This window comes from Sorex fumeus, unplaced genomic scaffold, assembly GCF_029834395.1.
Source record: "Sorex fumeus unplaced genomic scaffold, SorFum_2.1 ptg000081l, whole genome shotgun sequence".
Taxonomy (NCBI): Eukaryota; Metazoa; Chordata; class Mammalia; order Eulipotyphla; family Soricidae; genus Sorex; species Sorex fumeus.
Window position 1 is genome coordinate 6065501 of NW_026606138.1, and position 12581 is coordinate 6078081.

Below are 12581 nucleotides of genomic sequence, written 5' to 3' on the forward strand. Positions count from 1 at the left end.
GGCTCCTGATCAAGCTGCTTAATGGCCATAATCCCGGATACTCAGAAACAAGTCTCAGAATCAAGCAGGTTTTGGCAGAAATTCCTCCAGATTTAATTGTTAAAATTTCAGAATACCAAAATCGCGTGGCCACTACTGCAGCCACGGGACATCATATGTTATTCATAACCAGCAATAGAAAACAAATTGTCTACGGCTGCCTTTTTGGCAGATGTGAGTGTTGGGGTAAAATCCCAAATAATAATGGTGATTCTGGTGTAGAAATATTAAATAAATGTAATCAAAGTAGAAAGAGAGTAATGTGGAAATCATCTGCCCCACAGGTAGGTGGAGGGTGTGGGATAGGGGTATACTGGGATTTTTGGGGGTGGAGAATGGGCACTGGTGAAGGGATAGGTATTTCATTGTATGACCGAGACCTAAACCCGAAAGCTTTGTGACTGCTGTCACAGTGATTCAATAAATAAATTTATAAAAAACAAAACAAAACAGTTGGGTGATCCTTGTAGCCCTCAGAGTCACTGAGGAGTATTGCATCACTAGACCTGAGTATGGAACCATCTCACCTAATTAGAGTAAATCCAGGTGTGACCCTTGGAGCTCCTGAGCATTTTATAGAATCCCTTCTATTCTACTCTATTCTATTCTATTCTTCTATTCTATTCTATTCTATTCTATTCTATTCTATTCTATTCTATTCTATTCTCCTCCCGCAAAAAAATGTAAATTAATAAAATCCCCAAATTACAGTCAGATACAGAGAACAGATTGAAAATTACCAGAGGAGAAGAATTGAGTGCTGGGTGAAATGGATAAAGGGGGCTAACTGTCAGGTGATGGATATGGACACACTTTCCCCCTTAACTCTCCTCTTCCTAGAAGTGTGGAGGATACAACTTAGCATGTGAACTCTCAGGTCCTCCCGGGCTGTTTTTTTTTTGGCAATCAGACTCTTGGCATTTTTTGAGGGTTCACCCAGAGTCACTTCACTAGCATAAGAAGAAACATCACTCTAGAGATTCCAATCTAAAGAATTTAAAAACAATTCTAGGGGCTGGAGCAATAGTACAGCGGGTAGGACATTTGCCTTGCATGAGGCCAACCAGGGTTCAATCCTTATGGTCCCCTAAGCACTGCCAGGAGTAATTCCTGAGTGCAAAGCCAGGAGTAACTCCTGTGCATTGCTGGGTGTGATCCAAAAAAGCAAAAAACAAATAAATTAATTAAAAAATAAAATAAAAACAATTCTATAATTACCTTTGTGATTCAAGAAATCCTAAGGGCTGTTGGTTCCTATGTTGGGAATTAGGGATCACTTGCATAATTTTTATTTTACAACAACATTGCACTGGTGCTTTTTCCATGTTCCCATGTAGAAAGTATCCATGTTTTGCTCTCGATCTGGACAGTTTTGCTCCCTATCTGGACAGTGTTCTATTGTATGACTTGAATAAAGTTTAACTTCATTCTCAAGGTGTGGAAATCATCTTAATGGACACCAAGATTGTTTGGAATATTGCCATTACAAATAACATTATAATGAATAAGCTTGTAGATTTAAAAATTGTTTATGCTTTTACTTCTATAGACTAAATTCCCTGAAGTGAGATTGGTAGCTGAAGGGTAAATGCATTCTTGATAGTTATTAAGGTGTCTTTCATCGAAATCTCCTACTAGCGTTAAATGAGTTTCTTTGTCCATTGCCCTGCCAATAGAGCATACTGTCACACTGGAAGTTTTGTTAGTCAATGTAGGGGTGAAATGGTTTTCTAACGCAGTTATGACTTATATTTGTCCTTTTGAGACTAAAGTTGTGAATCATTTCCTATGTATAAGGATATTTGTATTTGATTTTTGTGAACAGTGCAAAGAGTATGATATATGAATTACAAAAACCCTATCTATATATTTACTTTGCTCTTGGTGTATTATTATTATTAATATCACTATTAATAGGTGTGGCTGGCCGGTGTTGGAGGACATGGCTGGGTGTGGAGCGTTCTGTGAACATAGAAAACGTAATGGGACAGGAGAAGGGTGAGGGAGTGCAGCACACAGATCTTATCCAGAGTGATTATTTCTATCTATCATTGTCACTCATCTCCCAGGAGAGAACAAGGCAGAGTCTCCTACCCTATGTCTGACTGTCTCGACCAGGGCCCAACAGCTGAAGACCTCCGGGCCCCAGCCAAGGCCATGCTGGGACCACTCTCCACACACTTGGATGAGCCTCACGCATAAAAGAACTGGCAGAGGAACCCAGGTGTGTGGGACCCGGGGCTGAAATCTCCAAGCCTGCACGGTTTGGGACTGGACCTGCCAGTAGCTAGACAGTTACACCCACCAACTGCCGTGTAACCCCAACAACGGCCAGGATCCAGAGATTATCGCACTCAGTTCCCAGAAGCACGCGACCACATTCACTGCCGTGCGACATCTTATCATCTCATTCCTACTTTGGACAAACTGTCAGGCTACCGAATATAACCTGCCCACACGGCAGAGTCTGGCAAACTCTTGTCATATACCCAATATGCCAAATACCAGTAACAATGATGGGTCTCATTCTCCTAACCCTGAAAGAGCCTTGAATATGGCACTTTTTAAAAAAATCTCAGGGCTAGGACGAAGGAGACGTTACTGGGGCCTGCTCAAGGCAATTGATGAACAACAGGATGGTCGTGATCGTGAATATCACTATTACTATTGTTACTCTTACACTACTAGTACAACTCTACTACTATATTATGATTGATCCTACTTTGCATTCAGAGGATGGTTGTTACTTAGATGATTGCTCCTTAGATGATTGCTTTCTTTTTCATAACCCCTAGATTTTTGAGTCTTAGTTAGAAAAGGATTCATTTGTGTTTTATCATCTTATTTGCGTGCCCCCAGATTATCCTATATTTAAATCTTTTATTTATTTGGAGTTTATTATGATGACTATTCTCTTAATTATGTCTTTGTGTACAGTTTTTGTATGTGACTATTCAGTTGTCCCAGAAACATTTTATTAAAAAATTCATCCTTCCCACTGATTTCAAGTGCCTCCTTTATCATATACCAGATTCCTGTATGCGTTTGTTCGGATGCTGGCTTTCTACTTGTTTCAATGGTATATTTCTCTATTCCTCTACTGTACTGCACTGCTTTAGCTACTGAGAATTTATAGTATATATATTTACTTAATTTATTTTTATTCTTAAATTTTATTTTAATAGAAATGATCACTCTGGACAAATAATGAGTGTTAAATAAGTGTTAACAAGAGCTGAGTGTTAAAAGTCAGTAAAGGTATATGCATGATAATTTTTCAATATAGTATATATTTTTAATGTATATTCTATCAAGGAGAGGAGACCCTTCTCTGTTCTTAAATGAAAATACTACTTCTGTCAATTTTATTGTGTGTGAAATCTCTCCTTCACATCCAACAATACATCCATCAATATTAGTGCCAGATGCCTGCCATTTTGGTGCTGTGATGAATGATTATACCTCCTGTGTTGCCCAGGGATGGGAGTAATGGAGGTGGGTGTGTTTGGAGATTGTCTCCTATTCTATCAGGATGTTTGGAGTCATCCACGGAAATTGATATCCTCTTCATTGGAGGAAATCAATACAGGAACATATAATTACTATCAAGTCTCTTGGAATTCTGTTTTGCTCACTGACTTGAAAAAAGACTCTGGGAAGTCAGTGATGAGAAAGAAAAAGAGTGTCCCTAGAAGCTCAGCCAATGAGCATCATAAACCATCTTTTTCCCACCCTGTTCAAAAAAAATATGAAGTGGTGGTGGAAACATAGCATCATCTCTGGACTGGGTTTGTATTTATCCAGTGTTTCCCTCTCGGAAACAGTGTGACAGGGTGGCATTTAATTTAGAAAATGTGCATGTGGCATTAAATAAGTCTGAGTTTCTCCAGAGTGTTTGTAATATGAGGATTACCTTTTCATCCAGTCAATATGATAATAGTTCATGGGTCCACTATAGGGCTTTGCTTTTCACACATCTCTTCATTGGATCCTCAAAAGGTTTGGATGAATTTAGCTCCCAGGGTGTTAGGAGCAGAGAAATTGCAGGAAGCAGGTTCGTGACAGAGCGGTTGGTGCATATTGGGTGAATACAGACAAAGGAAGTGAAAGTGGGAGTGGGCAGGAAACTTGTGCTCTTGATACTACAAACTGGTGAGTCAGTGCCCATGTTACTAATCCCTAGATTATCTGTGGTTTGTTTTCAGCACAATTTTACTCCCCTGCCCCATGATGGGAATGTTTTTCTATTTCTTCCCACCCCTTCTCTTTCTCCCAATTTGCAGTTATAATTCCTTCTTGTCTTTTTCTCCTTCTAGGTCTTAGGTTTGAAGAAAATTACCATTTCAATGATGCTGACTATGAGAAGCACCCTGCCAAAATTTGCTCCACATGTTGATTGATGATCCACCAACATAGTTCTTTGACAACATTGTATAGTTTTCAAGGTGGTGGACTTTATTAGCACTTACAAGTATTTATTTTATTTCCTGTTAACAAAAGTAATACACACACACACACAAACACACATATATTCTTAGATGAAATAAAAATTCTGCAGAAAGTTTTACTCTTAAAAGGGAAGGGACTGGGGAGGTAGTTCTGGGGCCAGTTCAACAGGCTGAAGTGATTTTTTGTATGCAGGTGCACCACATGATCTGCCAAACCCAGCCAGCAGTGACCCCTGAGCACATTCATCAGCCCCCAAATTCTGTCAACCCCAGTTCTATCCTATTGATATGTTTTTGCTTTCACATTTTCTCTCCAATCACAGCAGCTATTCAGATTATTTTCCCGTTACTACACCTATCTCTTATCTCTTAACTTGATTTTCTATCTTCAATCTTGCCAAAATTAGTCTTCTTACTCTTGACAGAATATTATTTCTAAGGGATTTTTCTCATTTTCTGCACTTTAAACCTGTTTTTGCCTTCCAATGCCCAGAAGACAAATGACAAACTCACAAGGATCACAGAGGACCTCCGGTCCCTCTTTCATCTCCCAGACTCATCTCTCTCTACTTCTCACTTGCTCAGAAGTCTTTTAACCTCACCTTATGTCTCAGTCATTCCAAAGGTGACTTTGTGCATGCTGAGTTCTCTGAGACTAAAGGAAACTTCATGACTCAACTCTGAGGATCACTGGCTCAAATTGTCTCTTCTACCTTCAGATAACTTTGTCTCCAACTTTGTACATCATATAAAGCATCCTGAAGATAGGAAATGCATGCACTCTTCAGAACTTAGTGCAGGGACCAAGCACTGTGGAGGTGTTTGGCGAGAAGAAATAAACTTCCACTTTCTAAGGGCACTGATTGGAATCAAATGTAAAACTTTTTTATATAAAAATTCATTTTATATTTGATAGGATCACAAGTCAGCAAACAGTGTCAACCTCATTGGAGATTATATTCCTTGCATAGAAACAAGTTCCTGGGATATTTTAAAGGTAAGATATAGATGGTACTCTTTCCTATGCTTCAAACACACACTTAAGCCTAGCTGCTTAATTTCTTCTGAATTTCAGGAAGATGACCATGTCCAGTGTTAAAAAAAATTCTAAATAGCTTGAAAGTGGCAAAGAATTATCTTTTGCATATGTTTGCAAAAAATATTTCTATGCCATATTTTTTTCATGAAAAAACCACAAAGACTTATTAAGATTGTCAAGTTATTTTGGTTTGCATAAATTTTATATTTCTGTTGATTCCTCTGTCCTTTTTTGAGTATCTGGGGTTCTTGGGACCACACTTTGTGGTGCTCAGGGCCTGATTCCTGTATCTGAACTCAGGGAACACGCCTGCCGGGGCTCAGGGGAAGACCAGGGATATGTGGTACTAGTGATTAGAATGGTGATGGCAGGTCTATGTATTCCTCCATGTTTCCCAGGTTCTTCAATATTTTCAAGAATAAAAATATTGAGTAATAAAAGTGCTCAGACTCAGAGAAAATAGAGAAGAAAGGAAAAGAAACTAGGACTAAGTTATTTATTTTTATTTTTAATAGGATAATTGAGTCTTTGTGTTGTAGAGAATGTAGGGAAGATATAGTCAAGGGTTTTCCTGTAGATGCTTTTAAACAAAAAATTTGGCTTTTTGCATGTCTTATCACTTGACAAAAGTGTTACAGAGGACGCAAGGATCAAATAGAAAGATCTGACAGTTTGCCTTAGGTAGTTCCCATTATCTTAACCTTGTGAGCCTAAGTTCTGGGGCAGAATTTTTTTGTTGGACAATTGTTATCTTCTTGATTATCAGAAAGATCCCAGGAATTCACAAGAAATAAAAAAATGTAAAATGAGGGCAGTGAAAAATGGGACTGTTTACACAAACTGGCAAGAGGAAACAGAAGCTTTCTCTTTCAACAGGGATCAAACCTAGGTCAGCCTGTAAAAGACAAGCACCTAAACTCACTGTGTAATCTCTGGCATCCATCTGCCCTCTTGATGAAACTAACCAGAGAGTCAGAGGACTAGAATACTTGTGCCAATTGGTGATAAATCAGGAGTAACAAACTGAGGAAATCTTTCTTCCCTGTGGTATGGGTGTTTTGTTATTATTATTTTTTTTAAATTTCCAGTCGATTTTGTAGGTTTAAATAAGGAAAGACAACGAAAGGCTTGGGTAAGATCTAGGACTGACTTTCCTTTCCTGCAAGATGCAAGGCTCACCACTCTTATCAGTCCTGGATTTCCTCAGTTCTTCCTAAGATAGCAGAGATGGATAGAGAGAAAATGTCAGATTTCCTTTGTGAAGCCGCCACATCTCTCCTCCTCACTTCACAATAGTCACCTGGGTACTCCGACTGACATCAGTATCAGTTCCCAGGACAAAGTCTAAACTCCATTCATGTTGTCTAGGGGATCTAGACAAATTCCCCAAGCATTTATTGTGTTCCAAAAGCTGTTTTGAGTAAGTAAAACACAGAAAATGTCATTGAAGATTATATTTCAGTAGTCTAAGACAATTACAAATAAACTGCATATGTCTGGTGGTAATGGATAATTTGGAGGAAAATGAAAAAAGAAAAATGAAGTAATTTTAAGTGGTTCCATGTATTCTTTTTCTCTTCCTCTTCCCAAGTGGTTGAGCCTATTTGTCTTTCTTCAAGGGTAGGTTAACTTAGTGGCTTGCTGAACTCAGATGTGATTTTGGAAACTAGGTTACCTACTCTGGAAGATGTTAGCTGCCAATTTGTGAGAAGCTCCTTGGAAAGTTTTATGTGCAGAGAAACAAAGGACTCTCACTAGAATCTCTGTAAGAAAGCCTTCTTAGATATGCATACTCAGAAGTGGTTGCTAGATCCTGTCAAACCTCCATGAGGGACTGAGGGATAGTACAGTTGGTAAGGTGTTTGCTCTGCACATAGCCAACCTGGGTTATCTCTGGCACCAGATATGGTCCCTTGAGCCCCACCAGGAGTGATACTTCAGCTCAGAGCCTGGAATTAGCCCTGAGCACAGCTAGTGGGACCCAAAAACCAACAACAAAACAAACTCTTAAAGATTATACCTCATTATCTTAATGAATGATGATCATGAATGATGATAATTCATGATACTGACCCAGATCCTTAGTAAAATATGAGACAACAAATGTCTGAAGTTGCTATGCTCTTGGTAAATGTGTTAAATAGTAATTCATAACTGACACAAAATAAAATTAGTGAACACAGAATTTTGGGTATTGTTGACAATTGCTGGAGTGGTTAGGAGGTCTCCTGATAAGTAATCTCCTAAAAATAACCTGAAGAATTTAAGAGATGATGATATGACAGTGCAGGTTCATCAGTTATAACAAAGATACTGCTTTGGGGTATATGTGTGTTTGTATGTGTTGGATGGTGGTGGTGGTGGAAGCGTTCAGAAGCCATGCATATATGGTAGTTTAGGGGAAAGATGAGAAATGACTACATTTTCCCTCCATTTTTCTGTGACCGTAAAACAGCACTAAGAAGTTAGTCTTTAGAGGTAAAGAGGGTTAAAAAATACCAACAACAAAAAACCACCTAAAACATGTAAACGAGATGAAGGAGTTAGCCAATATACATTAATAACATCTTGGGTAAGCCTCACCTTAATTTTTCAGTCACATTAGATATATATTTTAAGAAACAAGAGACAAATGATAGTCAAATTCTACTTCCCCCCACCCTTTCTTCCCTGCCTTCTTTTCTTCCTTTTTTAAAATCAGGTTTATTGAGGTATAATTTTACATATGACGCTTTGTTAAGAGCATTGGTCTTACTTTCATCTACTTTCAACACTCAGTTCCTGTACAAAGTGATCCGTAGGTAAAAGGATATATCTGATAACCTCTCAGTATCTGTGTTGCAAACCATAATACCCAAAGGGGGGAGGGAGGGAAGAAGAAAGGGAGGAGAGAGAGAGAGAGAGAGAGAGAGAGAGAGAGAGAGAGAGAGAGAGAAATGAGGGAAATGTACACTGGTGAAGGAGAGGGTCTTAGAACATTATACGACTGAAAATCAATCATGAACAACTTTGTAATTGTGTATCTCACTGTGATGTGATTCAATTTAAAAAATAAATAAGCTTTTTACTTTTTAAAAAGATCTTTTTTTTTAAAATTTGTTGTTTTGGGGCCCACACCCAGCGGTGCTCATGGATTACTCCTTTTTCTGTGCTCAGGAATCACTCTTAGAAGTGCTCAGGGGACCATATGGGAAGCTGATGATCAAATCTAGGTTTGGTTTCGTGCAAGGCGAGGGTGCTACCTGCTGTACTATTGCTCTGGCCTTGGTCTATGTATTTTGACAAATGGATGAAATATGACACGACCACCAGTTACTGTTAATTTTCATTAATTATTTCTATTAGTTTTCTGTTAATGGCAACTCAGAACACTATTTTATACTATTCTTACTCTTTTCCAAAATAGAAATTTCAATCATTTCAAGTGGTCCTGATTTGGTTGCTTAGTATTTGGAGTCTGGACAGGTAAGGGGTTATTTGGGGTTACTCTATCACAGCAATATTTTACCACTGCATTCAGATACATTTTTTTAAATTTTATTTATTTATTTATTTATTTATTTTTTATTTATTTATTGAATCACTGTGGGAAAGGTTACAAAGCTTTCAGGTTTAGGTCTCAGTCATGCAAATATCAAACACATTTCCCTTTACCAATACTTATTTTTTACCATGAAGAACCCCAATAAAACCCCACCTCCCACCCCTCCCAGTCCCTGTGAGGCAGATGAATTCTAGTTAACACTCTATCTGCTTTGATTAGATTCATTGTTTCAATAAAAGATTCACCACTATTATTTAGAGTTTACCCCCTCCAAATCAGACATGCTGAAAAAGCATTGTGAAGTGATTTGCTTTCTACAGCTGGGTTCAAGAATTAAATGTTGGTTTTGGATTTCTGCTATTTTACCTATTGACCCTGGAAGTATTTCTACTGAAAGTCAGATAGTTAAGAAATTGGTTTCTGTGTTCTGGAGTCGTGGCCGTGCTGGAGAGCCGCTCGTGGGGGGCAACTGGTGGCCTCGGTAGGGCGTGAAGGGCGGACCGGAACGCCCCCCTTCCCATGAGGTTTTAGTCGCCCCCACACCCCCGGCTCATACCTGCTGTCCACAAGGCTCCCATGCGGCCGCCATCTTTCTTTCCAGAGGGAGGAGGGCGGAAGGGAGCAACACCCTTTCCCCTCCGGGCAGACATGATGGCCTGGATTAACGCATAGTCCTTTCACTTTTCTGCTCCAAGCTGCTGGGTTCTGCATTAAGTCCTTGTGCTTCTGGGGCTGTGGCCGTGCTGGAGAGCCGCTCGTGGGGGGCAACTGGTGACCTCGGTAGGGCATGAAGGACGGACCGGAACGCCCCCCTTCCCATGAGGTTCTAGTCGCCCCCACACCCCCAGCCCATACCTGCTGTCCATAAGGCTCCCATGAGGCCGCCATCTTTCTTTCCAGAGAGGAGAGGGCGAATGGGGCAACACCCTTTCCCCTCCGGGCAGACTTGATGGCCTGGATTAACGCATAGTCCTTTCACTTTTCTGCTCCAAGCTGCTGGGTTCTGCATTAAGTCCTTGTGCTTCTGGGGCTGTGGCCATGCTCCAAACTTAACTCTGATTTTCAGGGAGAAAGGTTGGGTGGTTTACTTCCCATTGATCACTTTGTATATAGAGAGATGTCGCGCGGCCGCTTGGCTGCGCGGTTTTGAGAAAAAGTCTTAGTTCCCGCATACTCGAGCTGTGCTTGTAGAGGCTTCTGGTCACCGGGGTTCCATCTGGGGGAGGCGGGATGCGGTACCTACCCCATCTGGGACTTGCCGGTGATCTCGGCTCTTTTTGGAACCTGTTTTTTTTTCCTCCGGGATCTGTCTTCAGATACATTTTAATACTGCCTCGTAGAGCAGAAATTGTAAACCAGAGTGAGAACCCTTTAGCTTCAGTTAACTTCTTTCTCTTCCTTAATAAAAACAGAAAAAAAAAATAAGAGGCAGGAGTTTTTAATATTATTTTATTTTTATAAAGTAGTTCACAATATTTGATTAAATATTCTAACACCAATCCCACCACCATTACACCTTCCCACCACCATATTTCAGATGATTCCATCCTGAATCCTGATCCCTGTCCCAAAGTAGAACCAAAATAACATATTTTGTATTGTCTGTTATGAATAAACCACTGAAAATGCTCCTCAAAATTTTCTTTGGAGGAAAAGGTATGAATATTGTTATATTTCACCCAGGGGCATTAGGCCCTTCTATAAGGGGTTACTAACTTGTTAAAGATTGAGCCTCGGTGCTTATGCATATATAATATATATCTGTAAAAATATATTTTCCTCTAAGGTTGGTTGCCTTCTAATTTAAACTCCATCAAATGTGGTGCACTACTCTTGAAATATGAGTGGTGTGAGGTATGAGATGTCACAGCCTCTCTGTCCAGGAATATATTTACTCGGGGGTGAAGCTTGGCCCAAGTATTGTGGAGAGTAGCCATGAGCATGGCGGCAGTTGAGTTCTGGAGATATTTAGCCACTGGCGCTGGGTCCCATGGAGTGAGGAGGAGCCTCACAATGGCAAGAGTTTTAACAAGAAATTTACACAGTTACCTAATTCTCAGCCTGATCCTAGAGCCTGTTGTATTAATGTCAACTATGTTTTTTTGTTAATGTTTCCTAATAGTTTACTCTTAAGGTCAGTATCACTAATTAAACTGAAAGGTAAAGGTAAAAGGTAAAGATCCTCCCGTTGTTCATCGATTTGCTCGAGCGGGCCCAGTAATGTCTCCATTGGAGATTTTGTTGTTACTGTGTTTGGCATATCGAATACATCATGGGTGGCTTGCCAGGCTCTGCCGTGTGGGCGAGATACTCTCGGTAGCTTGCTGGGCTCACATTTTTTCCTTTTATTTCTTCCCTCCTGAATAATAAAAACCAGACCAGTCTAGAGATGGATGCACAGAAGTTGTTCAAAAATGATTTTGTGAGAGATTGACTTGTGAGGGGAAGTGGTTTTTAGAAAAGGGCATGCAAAAAATCCGGATAAACCAGGATTTCAGGACAGAATTTTGACCAGAATGTCAGATCTTTTCATTTACTACGAGGCATGAATATCTTGCCCTTTACACTATGATCTCACTAACTCAGAAAATAAATGACCTAATAACATGTATGACAAGCATAGATATCTAGGAAAGTGGATTATCTCATAAAATCAAGGTAGAGTTCAGTCTGTGGGTGCGAAAAAATGAAAGAAGGAAACATTTGTGGCTCTTGAGGTAAAGTGATGCTAACTTCCAGTTCTTTCCCCCAATCCTCTTCATTTTGTAAGTCATTGTCGAGAACATAAAACCAACAGAGGAATATGAAACCATTACAGGGAAATCCCACCGGCAAACAGGATATTAGAATGCATTCTCAGACAGGGTCTCTGGAAGAAGTTTGCTGGCAATCCTGGGAGCATAAATTAATGGTTACATGGCAGTAAGTATGTTTTAAGATTCCTGAAGTGACCCCAGTGTAAATGCCACAATCTTACATTTAGGGACACCATAACAAATAGTGAAACACCTTCCATGGTTTTGTCAGTCACAATAAAGGAAGTCAACCACAAATATTTCCAAAGAGGTCATAGAAATAAGATGTTATGATAAAATCAAAGAGTCAGGGTTAGTGTCTAGACCAACTATGCATAACATACATTGTATGCATAACAGTCATTGAAACACCTGCCAGAACTTCATAGATTTTCCTTATCAGTCTGTTCCTGTCCTCATTTTTTTGGGGGGGGGTCACACCCGGAGATACACAGGGGTTACTCCTGGCTCTGCACTCAGGAATTACTCCTGGTGGTGCTCAGGGGACCATATAGGATGCTGGGAATCGAACCCGGGTCAGCCACGTGCAAGGCAAACACCCTACCTGCTGTGCTATCTCTCCAGCCCCTCCCATCTTCATTTTTAAGACTATTTTATTAGAGCAGTTTTAGGGACACAGAAAATTAGAGATGAATTATAAACATTTCACTCTGCTCACACATGCACAGCTTCTGAATTCTTTCTTTTTTTTTATG